Raw genomic sequence first — 20,468 nt, 5'->3', positions numbered from 1 at the left:
AAAAAAATCCCCGCTTCCCGTAAATGAACGAACCTGAGCTTCGAACCCAAACTTTCGTTCGACAACTCACCACGCTAGTGCACACACAGCCGCTACCGAACCCAAAACCCTTAGAAACCATCCAAGGGTCGAGAGATGGAAAAAGTTCGATCCGTGTGCGAAGCAGCGTTACCGGTGGCGTGAATCGCCAAAACCATGGAGAATGCCCCTTTAGGGCCGATCCGGTGTAAGTGTTGCGTTCGACCATTAACGAGTTATGGTCGCACAGAAATTTGGCGCCAGTGTGTGTTTGTGCGCCCCCGAGTTTTCCCGGTGGGCGTAGTGCAGATTTTTAAGACCCGCCCGGCAACCAACAAACCCAGAAAGTGGCTCACCTTATCCCACACAGCAGCAGTGCGAAAAAAGGCGAACAGCGGTTTCGTGTGCGACCGATTAGCCAACATTTTCAAACCCACACAAGCCCGAATGATGGTGGAGAAAAAGTTTTAATGCTTCATCATGGCCTGGTGGTGGTGGTGGTGTGAGGCAAAGTTGCTCGCTTGTTCTGAAGTTTGTTGTGATGTGGTTCCGCGCGCCTTCGTAATGCACCTGAAGTTAATTTTGAAACCTTTTCCGCTTCAACGGTTGAAAATTGATAGAATTTGAGAATAATGTCAACAGTTGATGGTGTTCAGAAAATTAAGCTCAACATCAACGTTTTCGTTAACTTTACAAAAATCATTATTTGAATTCCTTTTGCTTCGTGCAGCGAAATGCGTCTGCCACTATTATTAATTTACAGTTACAGGAAACCTGTTCAGTTCATAATAAACTTTCCCAGCAGCTTCAAAAAGGTAGTATTGTTCTCAGCGCTTTCTACAACGTACCTACCTCGGCTAGACCTGCCGCTATTCATTTCGCACAGCATGTCACAATTCTATTTCGAACGCCAGTCAGTCAATTCCAGATCAGGCAGCACAGCACGCAAGCAGAATGCACCCCATATCTCGCTCACATTGTAAGAAGCTGCTCTACAAGATCAGCCCTACCAAACACAATGCCCAACCGGAAACAATACACCGTGCTGTAGTTGCGTTTCGATCCTTCCTCACCGACTCCACCCAGCCCAAAAATTGACGGCGAAACATTGCCCACCGTCATCATTACAAACGTCATAAACTAGAGTGGGTTTGTGCTAGTGCCTGGCACAGAAGACATTTGTCAGGACTTGCAGTTCTAGTTGCTAGCTCCATGGTGTAAGTTTGCCAGTTTGCATACTGCTTGCAAATAATGTAACCTCGGCTCCGGCACTCGGTGGCTCTAGCTCTCGCTGCGTTTACGCTGTAGAACCACCAATAACTCCTTTTAGCACCGGAATCTGTACAGCAAAGTATCCCATTTCAGCAAGGTTGCACAATGTTACAACAGGCGGAACATTTCACTCGCCTCTTGCTCGCCTTCTTTTGACCGTTTTGTGCGAGAGTTGTTGTGTTGTGTTCTCCAGTGCGGCCTTCCCCATAGACCGCGCACCAAAGCCAACCACCTCATTTCTTTACACCTTGCAGCATTGAACGCTCGAGTCCGAGGGGGTCTGGTGAAACAGAACCTAACAGTGGCATCTTCTGTTTAGCAGCACAAGTCACACGATTTGATGCTGGGTGGGGGAATCGGCTGGGTATTGTTTTTTTTTTCTTGTTTGTTTGCCGGAACGTCTGCTAGTATTATTGCATCCCGTTCAACCATACCGAATGCTAACAAAATGCTGAGCTGTCGGAAATGCCTGGAAGTCGGTGTAGCAGCAGCAAAAGAAACTATATTAGAAATGGGCCTCGTACCAGGCTTGAACATGACACCTTTCGTCTTTCTGTCCGTCTGTTTATTGTGGGCTGGTTAGGAAATGGCAGCTTGGTGCTTGATGATGTAAAATCGCTACAAAATCTCAGCACCACAACACGCGAACAGCTTGTTTCGTGCCTTATTACGATGAACAATGACCAATGAACCTGTTGTACAATCATCGAGAAAATTACTTCTTTTTCACAACCCTGGCACCGAGTTTTACCGAGCACTCTCGGATTGTCAGTGGCCGGAGGCAGTTTTGGATCTGATGAAGCTTTGCTTGTAACGATGAGTTGTTAAATTGAAACAATTTCTGTAACAGATTTGCATGGAGCAAAACTGACGTGGTTGCAGTTATTAGCACCTTGGACAGACTGAGAAATTGTAATTCAGATCAAGCGGATTAATTTAAATTTATTCTATCATGAATGGGCTGTTTGTATAAGATCAGAAATCTGATAGACGGTAAGAACCGGACAGCTATGTTACTCTAGAAGCAGGAAATAGCTTTCTTTTTAATTCTTTTTCACTATCGCCATATACCATGTATACCCTTGATGTCATCGAGTTTTATTGAAATGTTCTTCAACCCATCATTCCACCACACAAATGGGGGATATCGATTACTTTCCCTCTGCCTGCCTCTGTAGCTGGTGTGTTCGATTTTCCTGATTTCATCGTAATTTGATGTCATTAATTTCCCCAATGTATAGCTATTCATCACCGGATTTTGCTGATTACCGATCAGACCATTCGATGGCGCTAGAAATCGACACGTGCAAGAATTCGGTAGACCACATAAACGAACCACATTTCAGCTGCATTACGCCGGAGATGATAATAAACCTTCCACCGAAAACGGAAAGTATCAGCTCAAATCGTGATACATGATACCATTTGATGTCGATTGTTTGCGGTTAAGAAAACGGTAAGCCAACTTCGGTTGGCATTGTACAAGCAGCAGAAAGAAGCAAGCCATTATTACACGCAAGCTTCTGACAGCCGTCAACGGTACACGTTCTGGGCGAGACTGACGTAAAGGTATTATATTATAACGGAGCGAAAAAATTTTTTAAGCCAACTAAAAAACATGTCCAACTACAAAAAGCTGTCAATCACGTGATTCTAAAGGTTTTCTAAATGTATCAAATGACCTCACATGTGGAACCAGGGAGAAAGGATGCCATAACAGACAGCATATCAAGGCTACATGCATATAACACAGATAAAAATAGAAGCCATTATTAAATACATAATACGATACTTTATAGCATCCGTCACTCGATGAATGGGACGAATAACTAGTATTTAAGTACTACGAAAGCTCACTTCAAACATCGCAGCTTCACATTGCTCTCAAAAAACCTACCCACTAGTAAAACTTTGCCCTCAACCTCACCAAAAGCGTCAGGCATATATTTTGTGACGTGTCTTTTGTTTCATCTTTTCCGACACAACCACTCCCCGTTACCTTTACTGGGCTGAGATTTGAAGTGAGCTGCTTTGAGTTTTGCTTCGCCCCCGTACAACCAACAACAGCAGGATAACGTGGAAACAACTGTCATCTGTAGCAAAACTAGGCGCAAATTTCATAGAACAAAGCGGACCGGAACATGCTGGTGAAATAAAACGAAATCATACAGCAAATAGAGCGCTGAACAAGTGGTTCTGCTGCATGAAGGTTTGAACAGCACACATCCACATTCACGGGGTGGAAAGACACACGGCTGACAAAACAGTCATCCAATCCCCGGCAGAGAACACCCGAACGATCCACCACCGGAACCACAAATGCATTATCAAGAGCGATTCGGGGGATGTTTGCAGCTGGAAAGTTTCATAGTTTTGGAAAAGTTTTACTTCTTGCAGTGGTGTGCTGTGATTGTGTTACCTAGGGGTTGTCTAGTTTGAGTCAGAGACCGGTGCTACCCCATCGTACGTCGGTGATGCAAGCCTGACTAACACGAGTCAACTTTTACCACTTTCTAATAGAAAACAAATAACTGTTAGCCACTGTAACCACTAGGACTTTTTTTGGCTGGTTCGCTTTCCCCTTGCTCCAATCGTTAAATACGTGTAGAAAAACTATACCTACAGCACTGATAAGTACCAATCTTATCGTCCGCTTTAAACCTTTTAAAGTGATAATCGATAAAAAATATGTTAATACACAATACAAGCGTCAAGCGACAAGCGAAGAAAGCTTCCTAAATAACGACTTTTACTCACGTACACCGATGTAATGTGCGAGAATTTCAAATTCAAATTGAAAATAATTGCACCACATATTCATTGTTCGACACACACATGCTCTCTGGCATTATGGAGTGCTCCATAAATCATGCGCTCTGTTCGGTCGAGATCATCGAGCTGATGATGGTAGTGTGATTCGGTGCAAAAAAAAAACTTCATCACCCAGATAAGACAAGAGTAGCAACGAAACGTTAGATAGCGAGGAAAACAATTTCTCATCTAAGTAAACGCACCAAATGAATATTCAATCTGCAGTAATTTAAACAAATCTCATTAGAAGAGCGGGCTGAAAATCTTGGCGTACTTTGTGTTATTACGGCACAGCCTTGGCTCGGGCCGAAGTAAGCCGAACGCCTAGGCAGTGTGGCGAAACCAGCAACGCCACTGGGTAAAATATTCAAATAACCTTATTCACCTTTCCGCGGCGTGTAGGAATGTGTATCCATTTCCTGGTGTGCTCCAGTCAAGCCGGGACCGACGGTAACGCCGGTTATACCGATCGTAGCTACAAATGAAGGAAAAATTATAAAACTTTCAATGGTGCTTACCAACTAATAAGCATACCATTCATCGGTTGCAGCGGCTTTGCGATGGATGGGTTTTCTTCCGTTCATACTTAAAGACAGCAGAGCGGAGGGATAGGAAGCGCATATTTTATGTGTCAAGCTATTTTGCTACCGGCTCGGCTACTGGCAAGTTAGTGATTTTTTTTCTCCTAGCGGAAGATAAGAATGACGTAAAGAGAGGAAAAGAATTTCTCAAAGAAAAAGGCAAGAAAGTTCCGTCCAACAATCCCACAACCCTCGCAGGACGATATTGAGAGACCACATTAAAATGAGAAAAACCGCAAGATTAATGAGCCTCGCGGCTTTTAAAGCCGCATTTGGAAGGCGAGTCAATTTGGGCCGAATTTTTTATACGGACTTCTGTCGATGAGCGCGACCGGGCACTGCTTTAAGATTGCGCTTATTAATTAGAGCATCTTTGATTTATTCATCACAGAACCGCGCTCGCTTGCGATTCGTGCAAGCACGGTAGAGGCAAAATCCAACTTTCCCTCGAGCTGTATACCATTTCATTTGTGAAGAAGCCACAGTGCTCTGGAGAGCTTCCTAATAATCCTTCTTTGCCAGCCAGAAAAGCACCTTAAGCCTGCTGAATGTACACGTTCGGGAGCGATGAGTGCGTGTGTGTGTTTGTAGAAACCTAAAGTGAAGCGTACTTTACTAATTGCGTGATAAAGCACAGGTGAGAATAATTTATCAAAATATAACACAATCACCGTGGGTAGAAGTAAGGCAAGGCTGCTTCCAACCAAAACTTGCTTAATATTCGTGTTAATGGAAGATGGATTGGACGACGAGATTTACCGTCTCACGGTGTTTGTCTGCCCACCATTTTCTTCAGCATCTTCAGCCAGGGTTGGAGTGGCAGTGTGGGCATCAAGCAAGAAGTTTTCATCTGCCTGAAGCGTTGTCTGCTCATCGACTACTCACTCACTCTTCTGATGTGTCTTTATCTTCCCCCGGCAGGCTAAAGGAGGTAATCCGCAGGATAATGAACAATCCCAACGCAAGCACACGCGGATGTTGGTATGGGGAAACGGCTTTCGTCTCTTCTGCCGCTCTCATCTTACCATCGCCGCTGTGGTGTATCATTCGCGATGAAACATGGTTGATTACCTACTCGATGCGCCACGAAGCGTTTATGTAAACTGCAACGCTTGCAAAAACGTACTTCCACTTGGCCATTGTGTCTCGTGCAGAGACTGCCTGGAACCGCTGGCACAATCGCGCATCACATTCTTCGTCAGCATTGCTACGGATGCCTTGCTACATTGTTAGCTTTGCTTGCCCCACACCGAGATACGGGAGCGTGAAACGAAATATTCCCTACATCTTAATGAACCACTCGGTGCCCTTTTTCAAGCAACACCTTGAATGGTGTTCTGAACTGGGGAAACCTATTCTCGTTGAATGTCCATAACTTCAAGTCCATAAGCACCACTTGCATCCATCTCACCGGGGACATCCAGAGACGAAACAATTTTCCTAACACTGGACGACTTGATTACACCCAAAGAACACTGCCCATGTTCCGATGCGTCGACTTTTCTACCATTCCTGTTTTGGCTCCTTTGGCGCCAAAACACATACATCAAAATGGATTAGTGCTGGGGCGGGTGTGCAGGGGACAGCAGACAAAGTAACTGTTCCATTCAAGTCGAAATCGAAATCTGGCCAGAAAGCGAAGTCACCGAGGAGCGAGCTCCTTCGAGACCGAGACGTTATTCCGGTTGCTTCGGTTACCCCACCCACCAAAGACGCACACCAGGCAAGACCAGCTAGACAGGTTCCTGACAGCTTCGTCCAGATGAGATGGTGCCAAAATGAACAATGATTAGGTGCGTTGTTCGCCCGCATTGCTAGGAATCCTCTGAACGGAAGGGAAGGCGCACGAAAGGCAATCTGGCTGGCAGGTGTTATGGATACTATCTTGATCCTCTTGGTACCGTTTCTCGACTGCTCACGCAATCGTCGAAGAGAAAATTGTTAATTTATTTCTCTTATACACGGTAGGCCTTTCCCATTCGATATTTGGAATATGGAGCCGGAATGCTGGTGTTGTTGGTGTTGCTGCTGTCAGTGACAGCAAGACCAGGAGCGCTGACAGTAATTCTCTGGAGCCTTTCGCCATTCCAACGTTTAACGCTAATGTGGCTGGAGCTGTGCGTGTGATGCGTTGCAGGAGTGTTTTTCCTTTTCCATGCGTCAAACGAGATTCAATAAATTTGTGCTCTTACAAAAGTATTGGCTAATTTGTTGTGTTGTTTATTCTTTTGCTGAGAACTAGCTGCCATTTGAACACGCTACATTAATTGGTATGTATCACCTTTAAGCCAAACGAACTAAAACACACTTTGATCGTGTGTTGACCAGTTGACACCAGAGAGAAAAGGACGATAATTTTATCGAAAACTATAATTAGGGCCATTCAATCCTGCGAGTGTACATCAAGAATATTTTATGCAATGTTCCTATCCGTGATAACCTATCCATGAAATCTTAGGAACCAACATAAATCGCGCCACAGCGTAAAAAACGTTACGGGATTACACATTATAGTAATGAGCTCCATTTATTCCTATAAACGACTCCATGATTAACGAAGTAATTCAGCTTTTCTTTTAGGCAAGGCGGTCCAAGCTCAGCTTACGTGTGAATTAGTAATTTTTTCCATTAAAACTTTCACTACGTACTACTTCAAATACGAAATTCCACACTTGCACAAACACACACATATAGCCACTCAGGATAATTGTGATTAACGATGGGCATAGTCACATATCCTTCCTACTACCGAGAAAACTCTCAACCATCATAACGTTTCATCAGTCGGAGTTACTAGAAACATCATCATCTCCATAAGTTGCCATCGTGCCACACATCTATTCAAGTATTCTCGTCATTATCACATCCAGCAATTATTTCGTACAAGATGTTAATAACATTCCTGCAACGTATTCTCCATCTTGGCGTACTCGCATTTGGAACACTTTCCATTTTCTTTGGAAAAAAATGAGAAAGGTGCGCTGAAGCTCTCCCCTTAGCGTGCTCCAAGGATGGGAAAAACTTCTTCAACTTGAAACGACTGCACTGGAATTGTTTTACGTCCGACCGTCTTTCGCGATCTCTCTCGCTCTTGGAACGAAACTCTTTTCCTAACCGAATTAAAAGCTGTAATTAGAAGAAAGCGAAACCAGTTACAGATTGACCGTACTTTTGTATATTTAGATGCTTGGGATTGCCGCTCCATGCATACTACTACTCCGAGTTGTGTTTGTGTGCTAGTTTTGCCATCGGAACCAAATGAACAGTTGCACGTGCAAGGAACGCGCATAAAAAAACCAGCTCGAAATTCAATTATAATCTGTGGCAAAATAAATTATGCAAACTCCAAAATGAACGACAAAAAGGTAATGATTGTGCGCGCCCGCTTTTCACCTGCAGGCACACTACCACCCGGGAACCATCGGAATCAGCATCGCGGTGTCCTGCTTCGCCCTCCGGTAACCTCCGATGGGCCTTAGGATTTAGGATACACGCTTTCCCTACTATTTCCCAAGGAAGATACTTGAACGGGTGAAGATTCCTCATCGCATACCTGCAAAGTACGGTGGAACAAATTTGCACTTCATACCAACAACAACAGCAACAACGACGACGACCCGGTACCTCCGTCGAGGAACCTTGGTGGAAACCTCTGTTCACTCCATTAGTGGGGATTTTTCTTCGTTTGGTCCCGGGGGGGGATAACGAGTAAAGTTTTTACCACTGCAGTGTTGTTCCAAGTGTGGTGGTGGTGGTGATGGTCCCCCTACCTATTACTTCTCTCCATTGCTTCGTTTTCACATTTTAGCAATTTTCTTTTTCGCTGTTGCTTTACTCCCCCCTTTGCACATAACCTTTTTTGTCCCTTCCTCGGGCCACCTTATCCGGGGGACCGATGCGCCGGAAAAATCGGGTCATTCATTATGCACAGCTTCGCGCAACGCATCCCACGGTACGCGGTATCGTACGACCGAGTCTTTCCACGGGGCTAATGAAACCGTCTAATGGAAGTTACATTTCTCCTAACCCCGGCACACAAACCTCGGGCGGGATGAGAAATGCAGCAAGCGCGGGATGTGGCGCTAGATTAAAGCACAAAATTATCGTCTTGCAATACCGCTTTAGAATTTGATAACCAGAATCTTTATAAGCTTTTCGGGAGACGGTTTAAAATCCTAAAGCTAAAGTGCGAATCTTTGCCTCTCGGGTGACAAACGGAAAATGGATTAAGTAAACAAGGCAAGCATTCGTATTGGCAGTTAATTTGTGAAACTTATTGCCATCAAGTACGTATAGCTTTCTTATTTTATTGAATTATCTAATAGTATCCCTCGAAATGAAAGTTTATGTTCAATTTTTCGGGCACAAACCAACCATTTTAAGCACAAAAGATGTATACGTCTTGTGCAGTGCCGTCAGGCACATCGATATACATCGTAAAAAATAATTTTCAATCAATTGCACCATAGAAACGCTCCTGGTAACACACGCTCCTCCTACATGAGGAACCTTTTAACTGTTATTGGAGCTGCTTTTCATTGCTTTTAACAACTTGTGGTACGTTGAAAGGGAGGGCCGGTTAACAACGTCACCTAGCACCTTTGAAGTAATTCCACCAAGCGTGAGGTGTTTCGGTTAATGCGCCCCCGCGATAGCAATGAACGGAAGGAAAGCACGTGATTGAAGCTATTGATTTTTGTTGCAATTTTCCGCAACTTTATACAGTTTTTTCTTACAAATATTTGCTTTGTTTTTCTTAGATTATTTGTTGCTATGTCATAACTTGATTAAAAAGAATGCAAATGTCTTTATATTCTGCTTATTTCGTATATAAACTCCATTTTCACACCAGCAAACTTTAACAACATTTTATGACAGCCCATGAGAACATAATCTCTGTTCGTATCCTTCAATCGATACCGTTTTTTTAAGAGGTTTGGTCTTGTTTCGAGCTTGATGCCAATGTCTTTCAATTTGTTTTGTGCTTGGGGCGAATATCGTCTGCTCTTTGATCGTATAATGAATATTTTCTGCCCGAGCAGGCTCCATAAAGAGGATACACCCGCACAAGCTGATCGATTCAAAGAAACAGCCGTAAGCCATCAGCACCTTTTTTGTGTGTTGTGCTAATAAAGGGATGAAAGAATTTTTGTTCAGTTGGATTGTTTCCTTTTAACAAACATGTTATTAAAAATGTAAAAAAAAGCTCGAAAAAGCTTGAACATTTCCTTCTTTTGTTTTAGCAATTAAATGCACTGAAAACGAAATGAAATTAGAAAGTTTAGGATTTGTATCAAAAAATTTCAACGTGTAATGCTCAGGAATTTCTCCATAGTCGGCTGTTACTTATTGTCTTTACAGATATTTTATCGCCTTATACTCGCATACTAAAGGATTCAAAGATTTTTTTAAAATCATCTTCATTAAGATTGCGGATAGGTTTCGTTGCAGGAAACAAATTTGAGCTGAAAAAAATAGGCGAAGCTTTACAAGCAACTTTCTATGAAAGCAGTGTAGAAAAGTAGATGACTTCAATGCTGCTTTTGTTTTATTTACTACAAAAGGTAATTGAACAAAAAAAAAACTTGAAGAGAGTTTTGTTTTCGAACAAACTTTGATTTACTGAATCTCATCATAAAATTGGTCCAGCCAACTGAACTCCACGAACGATCTTCATGATGCTATTTTATCTTCTAATTGATAAAACACGTCGTGCATTTAACATGGTAAAATTATCTCAAATTTTAACATACTTAAGGTGTTTACACATAAGCTTCTAATCGCGTTCTAAAGACGCGTGCGATGGAATTTACCCTGCCAGAATACGAATTTCTAGCATTAGTTTTACACCCTTCGGGGCTGTGTTGGTGGGTGTAAATATGCACACCATGAACAGCAACACGTTGTAAGAATCATCACGCCAGCGATGTTTTACATTGCAATTCTCGGAAGGGATACCAGACTCAACTAGCAACACTCGGCAACGACGAACGAAGAAATTCTAAATTCGTCCATTCCTGTCCTGTTTGCGTGAGGAATCGCCCTCGTGTAGCATGTTTTCGTGGTGAGCAATGCTGGACCTCTCATTCAGCAGGAACAGGGTGCAAATAGAACAAAAATCAACGCGCAGTAACGTGCGAACCATAAAATCACACACCGCTAGCACTGAAGACAGTGATGAGACTACTACCGCCGCCGCCGCCGCCGCCACCACCATCTCAGTGTCACTATCAAGACAAAGTGTTGACATTTTACAGCTTTGTTGGAGTCGCACTAAAGTGACTCGAAGGTATTTGGGCACGATGCCCGAAGCACTCGCGTACCTAACGTGACGTTCTGTTCGCAACCGGTCCAGCCGGACCAGATCGAGGAGTGCGCCTCTCGGGTTCAGCTATCACGTCCGCACAAGAAATGTTTACATACGCGGACACGTTTGTCCCTCACGATTGTCTTCCACCAACACGGGCACGAGACGCTGTCCGTTTTTACTAGCATCCAGCATCTTTTTTAACGATGTGAATGTAGCGCATTGTGAAACTGTTTCGTGTTTTTCACACCTTCAAACCACGCAAAAGTTTGTGAGTAAAGGTGTCGCGAACATAGTTAGCAAGGTGGTGAGATTTTGGGGGAAAAAGTCCTGCCAACTGTGTTAGCAAATAAAAGCATTTTCACGTTTTTGTTTCGATGCGTTCAACGAGTTGTACTTCGTACCAGGGATAAAATCACATCCCTAGTAGACTTACAGCACCCTCCTAACCCGCACAAGCCACTGCCGGATGGATGAAACATACTAAAACAATCGCTCGAGGCGTTTGTTGCCTTTTTCTCTCACGATAAAGATAACCAATTGTACGTTTCTTTGATTCGTCATCGGGTCTTTGTCTACTTCAGCACTGCTCAACATGGCCGCCAATCAGGAGAAAAGAAAAATTGTTTGCTCATAACCGTTTTGATGGATTTCTGCTAGCGCTCCAAAGTGCTCCATTTCCTGGGCCGATTTCATTCAGGTAATGGCGAACGCCTTTAAGGATCACCCTAGATCACTGCTGTCGGCAATGAAAACTTCAAGTGTTTAGCCATCCCAAGACAAACGGCTTTCTTTTTACAGCACTTCGACACTACCACCGTGTACACTGCCTTTCCATTAATCCCTCGAAAAGAGAAGGGGTACACAAGCCCACAGGACCTTGGAGCAAAGTGTAAAATCGATTTTTTGCTTCTAATGAAATGTAAACAATCGCTCACGAGCCCCACAAACACTGGGCACACTCCGTTGCGAGGGAACAACAACACACTTGGGATGCCGTTGTCTTCCATTGTCGGCGTCCTCATCAGGAAGGAACAATACACACGCACACACCGTGTCGCCATCGTTATTCTTATCGTTCCGGCCACAGGTACCGGGTGTTGGGGATGAGTGTTTCTGTAGCCGAGAAAGCTCTTCTCGTCAAGAAAAGAAAAAAGGACTGCACAGGTTTTCCAATGGCAGCGGTGGTGCTCGAGATAAAGGAAAGTTAAATTATTCGCTACGCTACGAAGCACGTGATAAGCGTGTGGGAGCATTGTTTTTTATGTATCTTACACAATGTTTAATACATCATGTTTTCAAGATAAAGTTTTTACATTTCTTATTTTTGGGGAATGGGACATCCAGTGTGGGATACGGTCACATCCATAAATTTACAAACGAAACTATAAAGATACTTAAATTCACCTTGTTTCAATAGTCCTAAGCATTAGATTATTATTTTCTGGTTGCCAATGATGCTTTGAATCATCATGTTTATCATGCCCAAGATTGAAAAGAGAAACATCATGCCGAAGATACACTCTATTGGCTTTATAGTCATTTTTTGTAACAAAATATATTTTTCCAAGAAATTTCCTTTTACAAACGTTTTCTTTCCATTTTCTATTCAAAATATCAAAATCTATTTTTTCTTCTTGCTAAACCACAGCAAAAGCAAATGTCCGGAAATTCCTTTCACCGTTAAATCGCCGAATAAAAGTGGCCTAAAAACACTTTTCAATAGCGATTCTCATCTTTCTCTATTATATTACACTTCTTTTAAAAGACAGCAAAATATGCCAGAATTTTTCTGATCAATCTTTAGACTTTTTCCACCTTTCCCAAACATAATACTTGAACGTCACAAAGGTATTGGTTTTCCTGTTGCAACAAAAAAAAACCCCTCCGCATCATCACGGAGCGGAGTAAAAACACACTGCACTGAAAGTGACAAAAGACACACAAAAATACAACAAAATGGAAGCAGGAAAATTTAATTGGATAATTTCACCCGAAAGCCCTATGCTGTAACCGAAAACGCTGGCCAGGATTGATTGTTTTTTTATTTACCGGAACATCAATGGCCGCCAGCGATGTGCAGCTATCCGGTAGGAATGTGCGAAAAAGTTAAATATTCACCAATCGAATAACCCACTAATTGGATTCATTTCGTAGAATGTGAAGTTAGGCACGGCCGCGCCTATTTTTGCGTTTGGAAGTGCTAGGAACTTGCACTTGGAAATTAAAAAAAAAAAAAACAACAAATCATGAATTGAATTTGTGTACAAAATCAATTGAGTAAAAAAAAAGATATTGAGAAAACTGTGGAAATTCGAGAACGGTTTTATCAATCTGCTGCTCATCCACTTGTGTAATAGCTATTTATCCACCAGAAATGGCAATTAAGCACCCGTTCAAGTGGTTATCTGCGAATGGGATGTACGGTTTTAGTAATTTACCAGTCAATGAAAATGGCCTGCAGGCGTCTCTATTCATTTTCCATTAACTGAATCGTTTCTATTGGATTATGATTGATGGATAGTATTTCGAAGCTAGAAAACGTCGCTCAAGCTCGCTGCAGCTGTACCCGTCAAGCAAGCGATTAGTTGACCGATTTCACAGTCGAACGGTAATTCTGTCTGCCTGTTTAGCTATATCAACACAACTCTCATAAATTTAGCTTCCGAGCCACAAAGTATCTAGCAACAGTCTCGTTGCATTACTCGTTTACCGGCCTAAGCTTGTAATAGGCTAATAGCTTGACCAGTCCATTATCGTGTTCAAAGAAACATATCAGCCATGAAACTAGGACAGAAATATGCTACACACGTGTACAGCATTCTACTGAGCAAGAAATTTCCTCTTGCTTAATGAGCTTCTGTCGAATTTTTCTGCTTCCATTGCAGACGCCGAGCCTTTGCGTGAGTAATTACTTTTCCTGATCGTTTGCTGAATCCGTTCCCAAGCCTCCGTGCGAAAGAAATATCGTTTTTGCATAAGCTACCCCTCCACATCGGTGCACGGTCCATCAATACCAAACGACATGAAGGTAATGAGAATTCTCCCATCTGCTTTTTGGCACGGCATTCGTGTGCCTACCAATCAGCCATAGCAAGTAAACAATCTTGAACGCGGGAGGTAAGCTGTTCTCCAGTCAATACTCCTTTGTAATGACGATTGCTCTCTTGCTGAGCTCCCGTGTCGGTCTGGAGGTTCGAATTTAAAGCACTGCTAGGCACCTCGCGAAAGCTATCATCACTTCATCACGGGTTTATCAGGCGTAGAGCGTTTAACGACTCAGTCGCGCTTTAGCTTATCTCGTTCGCTTTTAAGCATTTGCTTCTACTCCAGTCGATCCGCTAACACCTCACACCACTACGACTCTTGTCATCGCGCGAGCAACAACAACAACAAAAAAACACGAAACAAAATGGCACCGAGAAAAATATGGCTAAAATTTCATCCTGCAAAAGGTCTGATCACATCCCGCTTGACAAATTACACAACTTCTTATCTCTCGACCGCCCCGGGCGACGATTCCCGTGTTTTAATGCTATCGCAAAAGCTGCCGCTTGGTTCGTTCGTTATTTTTTTCTTCTCCCGGATGTCTGTTTTTGTTTCTCTCTTTCATTTTATTTGCTGTGAATCACCCAGAAAACCGATTGCAGGAATAGATAAAAAAAAGCAAACGGATACGTCGTCGGTTTTTGTATCGTTTTCTGGTTTTTCGTTTCCTGCCTTGGCACGTGTTCCTGTCGAAGACGATTTTCGTTGCGCCTGCTTGTCTTAAGATCAGTGGTTTCCAGTTTAATACATATCACTTTTATGCCGTTTTTTCTTCCTGTCAAATAACGGAAACCGGACAGCTATCAACGAATGGTCGCTGGAAAGGATCACTTGCTCAAAAGGCATACCGAAAAAGATAAAGAGCAGATTGCTCTTGATTTTAACAGCCTCGAGCATCTGTGCTGGTGGGGAGAGTAAGGACTAGAACAGTAGTAACATTTCATTTGCCAAAATGACAAATATTTCTCCATTTCAATGCCATAGCATAGCAGCCAAGCGGTCAAGCTCGATGTAGCACTGCCTAAAAAGACAGAGCAACGAATAAGCAGCCTTCGGGGCATAGGTGCAGCCTAAATGAACCTGAGAAATTCCAACCGAAGCAGTGGATAGCAAAAAAAAACAATAAAAAAGCCATATTAAGGACATTTGGTTGACAGTTGAAAACCTGAAGAACACGAAACACACGAAACCAGTACAACGAATACGCATTCGGTGACAAATTGCTTGCTTGGGGCAGTTTTGGAAAGTTTTGCATTCCAGATTTGGAACACTGCTCTTTGACGAATTCACATAAATTATAGGGGAGGAGGGGTGGGGAATTGTATTTGAGATGAGATTTCAATTTTTTATCTTTAGACTGCTTTTTGTGCTTTAGACTGCCACATGAAACAAATCATTTAGAACGGTCATGTTTTGTCTTCTGGCCAAGGATGATTTCTAGTTAAAATTCATCATAACAGACTGAGCATGAAGCAGAATTTCTTAATTGCTTTATGTTTGGTAATACTTATTTGTAGAAAAAAAAAGTTTGAACAAATTGTCTTACATGAATTTCGCTTAATCATGAAACGTACCTGCAAAAAAGGAGAGAAAAGAAAAGATCATGAGTTAAGGGTATTTTATTAACAACCGTCATAAATTTCAATTCTACAACAAATTAAACTTAATCCCGCATAAAAATACTGCTTCTTCTTCTACTTAGCGACCTATTTCATGACACCACCGTCCAACTAATGGCTTACTAGGCTTGCTGATAAGCACGTAGTTGGATAGTTTGTGATCATTTCGGGGGAACGATTCGAATGGGATTTGAACCCCGGATTTTGAGGTCCGGCGCCCGTGTCACCTCCACCACCGGTCCACATAACAATACTATTTATCTATTTTACTTGCAATTTTTCGCATCTTCCATTCATCCACCGGTAATGTTTTGCGAAAAAAAAAACCTTTCTAAGCTCAAATAAGCAAACATAAATACTTCAGCGCTGTGTGAAAGTGCAGATAGGCATCAACACGCAAATCACCTGAGCCGCACACGAAAGCCGGGTTGACAGGATAGGCTGGTAAATAATGGAATTTGGTAAATAATGAAATTAATTAAGCAAAAGTCGACCATGGCCAGTTGTTTATTTGGGTATTTGGTGGAGTTTTTCAATGCGCGTCACATCCCATTACCGCACCGATAAACTTTTCGTCAGCCTAACCATGGCCAGAAAATATAGTAGCCCGATGAAGGGCGACAAGATAAATAGCGCCCTCAGGCATCCGTCGCTTCTATCGTGCCCTTTAGATCTGTATATTTTTTCCACGGCGCATGAATCGACTGTACGGGAGATCATTTCCATCCAAAACAGCACGATGCTCCACGCACAGCCAATGCTTCGGCCGCCTTAACGACGCGCTATAAAACGCACCAGCGATCCCAGATCATCGCTATCCGATCCACCGGGTAAAAATACTGTCCGCTGCGCGCCAGGACCACTGAACAAAAACGACCTTCCCCCGTGGCATTTGTATTGTTTCCACCAGCGCGGAAACACAATGAGCCCAGGAATAGAGTCAGCCGCTCCCGTTACCCCTACGTGGGCGTGGGCATGGGCGCGTACGGGCACGGGCGTTATTGCCTAAACAATAGCGCCCCGTACACTATAGTGCCACTTATTCAATTTTCTGCCACCTTCCGAAAATGCGCCTTCGGATCGGAGAACGCAGGAAAATTTAATTAACGAACCAAGCGCCAAAACGAAAACATGTCCTTGAAGCGTACGAATCACTAGCAGCGCTCCAATAATGAGCTGCAATTGAGCGAATGGAGCTGATTGAACTAACACGAAAAGCGGGCGAATGAGTGCACCGAACGGCAAATCAATCAATAAAGCCCCTGGCAGACATTTGTGCGGACTTTGTGTTTAATATTTTCTTTGTCAGTCCTTGTGTGGGGCTAAAAAAAAAAAATAGACAAACCCAGGACAAGAAGTAAAACGTACATTCGAGCACAACGATAAAATGCATTAAGCCAGTAAAAAAAAATACACCGACTCCTGTTTTGTCTAACAACATTCGCAGTATCGGCAGTATGGTGCAGCATCGAAAAGTCAGGCAAAACTGTTCAACATTCCAGTCACGATCTCTGCAGTCTTTTAACGCCTCATGTCAATGTTGAAACAAAAAGTTCTCCAAGAAAACATTGACTAAGTGCCCAACAGCTTCTGTCGCTGCTGCGAAACGTATTGAAGCTAATATTTTGCCTAATTAATTAAGCAAATTGTACAAACCATGGTTCAAATGGAGTGGCAAATGTAAATAAATCAAATTAATCATGCTCCAGGCTTATCAATGTATCCGTTGAACATATTTCAGAGAACCCATTTTATTGTGCTCTATTTCTCTGGTAGGTTTAGTTTTGTGTTACTAACATCTACTAATTGATATAACCAAGGACGAATAACATGCTGAAAGCTATTAGAATAGTACCTAGAACTATGCAGTTTAACTGTTTACTCACACGGGTACAAGTGCCCGGAGTACGATCAACTTTAATAATAACAGATTCAGGTTTCAATAACCAGAAACATTCCTTGCCCACGCCCAAAGAACGCACATCGAGAAGGCTGTAAAATGAGGCACTATTATTTTACTTAATTTAAATATTTGTAATTATTTTGCAGTCAACCAGCAAAACCCCAGCTGCCAACCGCTCGTTTAGCTGTGTTCGCCTAGCTGTGTTGTTCGCTGACCTAGGACCAGGCCAGTAGTCCAGGCACCAGTAGTCGGTCTGCTAATTTCATTGCGTCGTTAGCTGTTAAATTTTCCGGCGTTTCCCGGGACACACAAAACACACCGAGGTACAGGGGAAGAAAGAAAAACCTCGAAACGCAAAAAATAAATAAATCTCCTTTCGGTCTCTAAACATTCCGCGATCCTAATTAAATACTTTGCCGCCTGGATACGCGCGCCAGGTAAGCGGCCCAAGCGCCTGCTGGAAGCAGAAGGATGAAACCGGTATGTGAAAAAAGGGGAACGGGGAGGGCTAGCAGCGAGAAATGAGGGAGTGAAAAAGAAAACCACGACCACACCCCAAAATGGTTCGGTTCCGTTCAAGCTGGAAAGCGGCTCAGCGAAACCCGCGACCAAGATCGCAGTCAGGGAAAACCGTTTTTAGTTTTGCTGCGGAAAATGTGCAGAAAGTGAAGCGGGCTTTTTCCCGGCTCGTCCAGGGATCCGCCAAAAAAGGGGGCATACACGGGCAAATGAGTCTCACGGTTACGTAACTGTTTGCTCCGTCACTTCTTGAAGTGGAAATGGAAGCGAAATCCTTCGCTCGTTCGCTGCAATAATTCCACTCTACAAAGTCGGCTGCGGACTGCCTGTGCTTCCTTCAGCTCCATGTCCGTTAGATGCGAATGCTCTTCAACGACACGGAAAACAAAAACAAATGAGCTTTGCCAACGAAGCGTAACATACACTCACACACAACAGTCGCTTGCTTCTGGCATTGTTTCTTTGAGCGCTTTTACTCCACATGACGGTGTACATGCGTAAACATACATGTCCATGCTACTTCTGTGGTGGTTGAGTGGGAGAGGGGGTGGGGGGAGGGGGGCTGTGAGTTGCGCCGCGATGCGGGATATGAAAAGACGATGCATTTCCCATCAGATAAAGAGCCGAATGATAAATCAGAGTACCGAGATGGAAATTCCTTCCATGGCGGCTTTTGGAGGCTGGAGGTTGGACCTGGGCATCGTAAAACGCACCCTCCAAACACACTCTCCCTGCTCTCGGTACACTATTTGCTAAGCTGTAAAGTATGCACACCATATGTGTGTGTGTGTATGTGAGGGAGCAACGGCGTGGTTTTACACAGCACCAAACCATTAGCCGACGGGGACAGCTCCATCGTATATGGATGGTTGCAAGACACACAGGAAAGGAAATTGAATTCCTGACTTTTGCATTTATCCGCCTCAATACTTAAGACGCTTAGTCCGTTGTCTGGAGTGGGGAAGAGATTGCTGGTTAAGCTACTATCCATCCCCTCCCAAGATCTGCCATTCATTACAAGCGCCTGAATGTAGGCAGCAACGGCGCGCGCCCACTACGCTGTACAAGAAGCACAAGAAAGCACATGAGGATGTAAAACATTCCGAAGCAGAAGAAACCTTATCGTTCTCCGATATCAATCATACGATGTAGAATATTATATCGTATTACCCCTCGAGCTCCGTTTGATAACCGATACAGCTGTTTGTAGGATGCGAGTAAGATAGAATGTATAATATGTTGCAATCGGATTGAATCCTTCCCGTTCGAATGATTTCCAAGACTCGGCAAAAATGGTGCACGCTGTTGTTGCCTTGGCATTTTGGAGACCTTTTAGTGCTAGGATCACTATGAATTGAAGTTTAGCGTTGAAGTCGCCTTTCACCTCAAATGATGCGTCACTTGTAACGTTACAGAAAACGACACGGCTCAATTAGTCTAATGTAAGTGACAAATCAATGATACCATTTTCCGGCTGAATTCGCCAATAATATCAATTTCGGTTGAGATAAAAACATCCGAAACACTTCTAACGAGCGATTGTGTTTGGAATCATTAATCATTGCATTATCTATCACCCGTCACAGTTCGCTAAAAACCATCACAAACAATCCATTACGGAAACAATTGATGATGAAGGCAGACTGATAGTGAGTGAGCTTGATGTTTTGCAAAATGCTAATTAGGTGATTTTGGTGTGTAAAGTTTAATCATTTTTCATTCTATTTTTAAACAAAAAAAAGCGTTAACTAATTACTGTAAAATGTTTGCCCTTCGTTAACAGTATCGAACACGTACAGATTCCCGACGGTGATAAAGTTTTTCGGCTACGCAACTGTAATAAACTCAACGTAAAGCTTACAACAGGCGGCCTAGACCAAACAATGTTTGATGATTTAGAAAAAAAAAAGGTTTTATCCTTAATATCGACCCAGACCGAATTCGTTCGAAATCCTAGCAGAGGATTCAATCATCAGCTTATTGTAGCCTTTTGGGCCGTAAACTTCCATCCCCTGTTGAAACGAGTGTAGTGGAGTACTAAATTCTGGCTAGAGTTTGGAAAATGCATTAACCCTTGGCTAGGTGGTTGAGTTTTTTTGTTGTTGTTGCTTTTTGTTGCTCGTCCATTTGCGCCAACACCTCTTTTGCTTGCGGCAGTGGGCAGATATTCGACGCCGAAGAGTACTCCAATCACTTTGCCAACTCGGGGGTTACCGACGAATGCTTACGGCTTCCATTAAGTAAGCATGATTTAGATGCACATTTAGATGCGCACCTCCCACGGGAACCGTTCGGGTAACTGGCCATACAGCACAGCACACCGGGTTCTTCATCTCGGAACTCCTGCTTGCGCAAGAACAGTTGACGCGTTCGTTGTGCGGACACTACGG

At 43.2% G+C, this 20,468-nt stretch overlaps 2 protein-coding genes across 12 annotated transcripts in view; both read right to left on the bottom strand.

Moving 5' to 3' along the window:
* The window catches only part of LOC126559365 (AP-2 complex subunit sigma), a 576,875-nt gene that overhangs the window by 63,037 nt on the left and 493,370 nt on the right, over nt 1-20,468 (bottom strand). The window contains exon 3 of one of the 2 annotated variants that reach the window (XM_050215513.1): nt 19,123-19,132. The exons of the other annotated variant lie outside the window; for it this stretch is intronic. The gene's annotated coding sequence lies outside the window, so the exon portion shown is untranslated. Of the gene's footprint in view, nt 1-19,122; nt 19,133-20,468 lie in introns of those variants that run through there. 2 annotated transcript variants of the gene reach the window in all.
* LOC126556989 (peripheral plasma membrane protein CASK) overlaps nt 1-20,468 on the bottom strand; it is a 210,257-nt gene that overhangs the window by 58,431 nt on the left and 131,358 nt on the right. The gene's annotated exons all lie outside the window — the stretch shown is intronic.

This window comes from Anopheles maculipalpis, chromosome 2RL, assembly GCF_943734695.1.
Source record: "Anopheles maculipalpis chromosome 2RL, idAnoMacuDA_375_x, whole genome shotgun sequence".
Classification (NCBI taxonomy): domain Eukaryota; kingdom Metazoa; phylum Arthropoda; class Insecta; order Diptera; family Culicidae; genus Anopheles; species Anopheles maculipalpis.
Note: the sequence above shows the minus strand (reverse complement) of the source record. Positions and strands in the feature narration are given on the sequence as shown.